Raw genomic sequence first — 5,510 nt, 5'->3', positions numbered from 1 at the left:
TTAGCCTCCCTCTCCTCTCGCTCCTGGAGATGAACCAACTCAATCTCATGGGCAATGTCAACAACCTCCTCGAAAGTAGCACCTGACACCCTCTCCCTAGTCATGAGAATCCGAAGCTGATATGTGAGGCCATCAACGAACCTCCTGTTCCTCTCTCAATCTGTGGGAACCAACCAGACCGCATGATGACCTAACTCAGAGAACTGCATCTCATAATGTGTCATAGTCATCTCTCCCTGACGTAACTGCTCGAACTGTCTGCGCAACTCTTCTCGGTGAGACTATGGCACGTACTTCTCTAGAAAGAGAATAGAGAACTACTGTCAGGCAAGGGGCGTTGCACCAATAAGCCTACGCCTCTCGTAAGCCTCCCACCAAGTGAAGGCATCTCCAGAAAACTAAAAGGTAGTGAAAGCGACCCCACTAGTCTCTAAAATACCCGCTGTACGAAGTATCCTCTAACACTTATCCAAGAAACCCTGGGCATCCTTGCCCTCACCACTAAAAGTCGGAGGCTGAAGTCTACCAAACCTCTCTAATCGATGCTGCTTGCCGTCCGACATAACTGGTACCATATGCTCCTGAGCTGGTGCAACCGGTTGAGCTGGAGGTACCCCCGGTGTCTGAAGTCCCTGCACAACCTGCTCAGGTGTGCGAGCAATGGGAGTCTGAGTACCTTCCCTGGCCTGAGAAGTAGCTGCGGCTATAGTAATTGAGACTGCTTGAGCCAGACCGGAATCAATAGGCACAACTGGTGCCTGTAAAATCTGAGCTAAAGCCTCCTAAAGGCCTGGAATCATAATAGGCACAGCTGGTGCCTGAGCTGGTGCTATTGTAGCATCCAAAACTGGGACTTGATCCTGAATTGGGGCAGCTGGTGGATCTACAAGTGCTACCCTAGCTGCTCTACTCCTACCACGGCCTCGACCGTGTCCTCGGCCTCTAGTGGCCTAATCTAGTGGTACTGGTGGTCGTCCATCCTAGCCGGTAGTACGTGTCCTCACTATCTGTGAGAGAATGGAATAATAGAAGTTTAGTACTCGGATCAACAGATTCACACGATAAGAATTTCAAGAATATGAAGTTTTTCCTAAAGGTTCTGCAGCCTCCCGAGGATAAGTACAAAGGTCTCCGTATTGATCCACGAGACTTTACTAAACCAGCTCATGACTTGTGAGACCTATATAACCTAGGCTCTGATACCAACTTGTCACGAGCCCAATGCCCGGTCGTGATGGCGCCTATCACATTACTGCCAACATAACCATTTAACCACAACGAACTTTTTTTATAAAAACATTTTTCTAACACGGATTTGAAGCCCAATTTTCATAAGAAATGTTTAAAACAACTAAAAATGTGCGGAAATCAATAAAATAATAAACCAACAAACTAACACAGCCCAAACATCTGGTGTCATGAGTCTAGATTCTCTAAATATACAAATCCGACTATCTAATACATAACAAGTCTAAAATGCAGAAAAGAACAAGATAGGAAGGAGGAAAGCAGGGTTGCAGATGCCATGCAGCTACCTTGCAGTCTCCGGGAAACTCTAAAAATGCTGAGGACCCTCACTCTGCCGCTTGGGCACCTGGATCTGCACACAAGGTGCATGGAGTAACGTGAGTATGCCAACTCAGTAAGTAACTAAAGTAAATAAGATCTGAAAGCAGTAACAAGCAGTTTAAAATCATATAAAGGAGTAAACAACAGAATAAAAGATCAAACTCCACAATTTAAAAACCATTTTTGTCATAAAAACTTCAGTTTCACTTGGAATACTTAAAATCTTTTACTTAGCAATTTTTCAACAGAGACTTATTTAAAAGAAGAGTGAAATAAGTGAAAATCTCATAAATGGGCCCCTCGGGCAAGGTATCACTCAGAATATGGCTTCTCAGTCACTCGTGACTCAGCTCTCATCACTCAGTACTCACTCTTAGCACTCAGGCTCATTAATATTTCATAATAGTAATAATCATAGTAACTGCTGTGGTGTGCAGCCTGATCCATAGTTTATAGTCGACTACGCTCACTGGGAGTGTACAGACTCCAGAGGGGCTCCTACAGTCAAGCGTCATATCTCTGTGGCATGCAGCCCGATCCAGTATATAATCCTCATCATTAGGTCTTCAACCTCTCTCAGTTATTAACCTCACAGCCACTCGGGCATAACAGTAGAATTCATGCAAACTCAGTCGAAATAGTCCTCACATTTAATAAGTAGAGTGATAAAACAAGTTTTAAACAATAGACAGGTAAAACATGACTGCAGATATGCTTTCAAACAAATAGAGTGAGGAAGAACAGTAAAAATGCCCCTAAGGATCTCAATAGGTCGGCACAAGGCCCCAAACATGGCATACATCCCATAATATAATGTAAATGTCTAAAATACGGAATATCATAAGATTTCAAATCAAATATGCATCTTAATAGTCGCTACATGACGGACCAAGTCACAATGCCTACCGGTGCACGCCCACATGCTCGTCACCTAGCATGTGCATCACCTTATTTATCAAAACAATTCGAAATACCGGGGTTTTGTACCCTTAGTTCCAAATTTACAATGGTTACTTACATCAAACCGGGTGAATTACTACTCCGCGATGCCTTTGCCTCTCGCCTCGACCTCAACTCACGCCAAATCTACCCAAAATCAGAATCATAGTATTAGAATATGCTAAAGGATCAAAGCCCAAGCAAAAATAATCAAATTATACCAAAAATCCCAAAATTGGCCAAACCCGACCGCCGGGCGCACGTCTCAAAACTCAATAAAAATCACATCAACGGAATACTTATCCTCCCACAAGTTCATACATACCAAGAGTACCAAAATCCGACCACAAATAGTCCCTCAAATCCTCAAGTCTAGGTCTCCAATACCAAGCCCTAGTTTCTCCAATTTTAACCCTTACTCTCCACTAATACCATGATTAACCAATGGAAAAATGATCATAAACTCAAGTAATGAAGCTTAGGGAACTTACCCAACTGATTCCCTTCGATTCTCCCTTGATTTCACTGCCCTAGCTCGCTTCCCGTCTTCAAAAGATGAAGAACATAGCAAAATTTCGCGAAGGAAACAATATATACATTTTGGCCCAGGGATTCCGCACCTACGACCATTCCCCGCTCCTGCGCAACCGCTTCTGTGGTCCCAAGCACCGTATCTGCGGTCCTCACTTAAGTTGCCAACTCCGCATCTGCGATGCATAATCCGCACCTGCGCCATCGCAGGTACGGCTCCTTGACCGCTTCTGCGGTTTCTTCCTTTCCAGGCCCTTTCTGCTTCTGCGATTTAAATCTCACTTTTGCGAGACCGCACCTGCGGTCCCATAGCTGCAAGTGCGGTTATGACAGTAATGGAAAACTTCAGCTGTCATAACCAACTCCAAATCTTTTCGCCAACCATCCCAAATCACCCCCGAGGCCCTCGAGACCTCAAATAAAAGCACAAACACATCATATACCACTAATCAAACTTATACCAATCTTCAAAACACCTCAGACAATATCGAATCAACCAAAACACATCAGATTCAAGCCTAGGTTTCCAAAATCTTCCGAATTACGCTTTTGATCAAAAAGTATACCAAACCACATCCGAATGACCTAAAATTTTGCACACACATCCCAAATGACCCAACGGAACTACTACAACTCCCAGAATTCCATTTTGACCCCTATATCAAAATCTCACCTATCAACTGGAAAACGCCAAAATTCCAATTTCGCCAATTCAAGCCTAAATCTACTACGAACCTCCAAAACACATTCCAATCACTCTCCTAGGTATCAAATCATCTATCGAAGCTATCCAAACCATTGAAACTCACATCCGAGCCCTTTAATGCATAGGTCAACATCCAATTGACTTTTCCAACCTAAGCTTCCTTAAAAGTGACTAAGTGTCTCAAACCTTTACCAAAACCTTTCTGAACCCGAGACAATCAACCCAATGACATATAATACAACTGAACAAAGCAATAAGAAGCAAAAATGGGGGAAATAGAGCGGTAATTCATGAGACGACTGGCTGGGTCGTCATACTTGAGGTACAACTGCTCAGTGCCTGCAATTCCTAGAGTCCCCTCCCTTTTATTTAGCTATGTATTTTCATTCAGATAGCTTTGTATTTATTTCAAACCCTTGTATGTACTATTCTAGTAGCTCGTGTACTTGTGACATCGGGTTGACGGATTGTTAGCAAACGTGTAACTACCTGATCGGTTATTTTGCTTTATAGAACCCCGTTCTCCTAAATAAGATTTTTCGTACTTGCTTTTACTAATTTATGACTTGTGAGTATGGTTAGTTCGGGATTTGGAAGAGTTTGGGTTGAATTCAGAACACTTGGTTCCTTAAGGTTGGCTTAAAAGGCTAAGTTTGACTTCGGTCAATATTTTGAGTAAACAACGTCAAAATAGGGATTTGACGGTTCCAATAGGTTCGTATGGTGATTTCAGAGTTAGGCATATGTTCGGATCGGTTTTTGGATGTCCCAGGAGCATTTTGGCGCATAATAGTGAAAGTTAGTTCTTGAAGGTTTTGAAAGTTCTTTAAATTTGGTTTATAGTGGGTTTTGGTGATATCGAGTTCCAAACAGAATTTCGAGGCCGGGAATAGTTCTGTAATGTCATTTAAGACTTGCACGCAAAATTTGGTGTCATTCTAAGTAATATAAGTACGTTTTGGTGCATTGGAAGTAAATTGAAGATTGATTCAATTGGTTTTAGGGTGTGATTCTTAGTTTTAATATTGTTTCGGGCATTACGAGAGTTCGAGCAAGTCCGTTTTATGATTTTGAACTTGTTGGTACGTTTAGGTAGGGCCTCGGGGGCCCCGAGCGTCAATCGGACGAGGCCCGAACCAAGTTGAAAGTTTGGAGCAAGAGCTGAAGCTCCAGCTGCTGTCATAACTGCACATGCGGTTTGTCAACCGCAGGTGTGAGCTCGTAGGTGCGAGCAATGCCTCGCAGATGCTGCCCGAGGAGAGGAGCCCAGATTCCGCAGATGCGGCTCCTTTTCTACAGAAGCAGGACCGCATGAATGGGAGCCCGTCCGCATAAGTGACCCCAGCCGGCCCAGCCAATTCCGCAGAAGCGGACACCTAGTCTGCAGAAGCGGATCCGTAGGTGCGGCTCATGCACCGCTAGTGCGAAAAAGCTGGAAGCAGTGCCCTTCATTTAATATGGGAGTTAGGCATTTTTTCTCCCATTCTTTACACATTTGGGCGATTGGGGAGCTCTCAAAGAGAGGATTTCGACTTAGCACTTTGAGGTAAGTAATTTCTACACAATATGAGTTAAATACATAGTTTATGGGTAGATTATAATATGTAAATTAGTAAAAATCATGAGTTTAGGTGAAAACGTAGGGTTTTGATAAAAATGAGATTTAACCACGAAATGTGTTAGGAAATTTAGTAAAAATATATATTTGTGTTCTTGAGATAAAAATGAGATTTAGGTTGGGAATCACTTAAATGGTGGAATCATG

The sequence above is a fragment of the Nicotiana sylvestris genome, chromosome 6 (genome assembly GCF_000393655.2).
Source record: "Nicotiana sylvestris chromosome 6, ASM39365v2, whole genome shotgun sequence".
Classification (NCBI taxonomy): domain Eukaryota; kingdom Viridiplantae; phylum Streptophyta; class Magnoliopsida; order Solanales; family Solanaceae; genus Nicotiana; species Nicotiana sylvestris.
The sequence above is the reverse complement of the archived record's forward strand: the minus strand, read 5'-3'. Positions refer to the sequence as shown.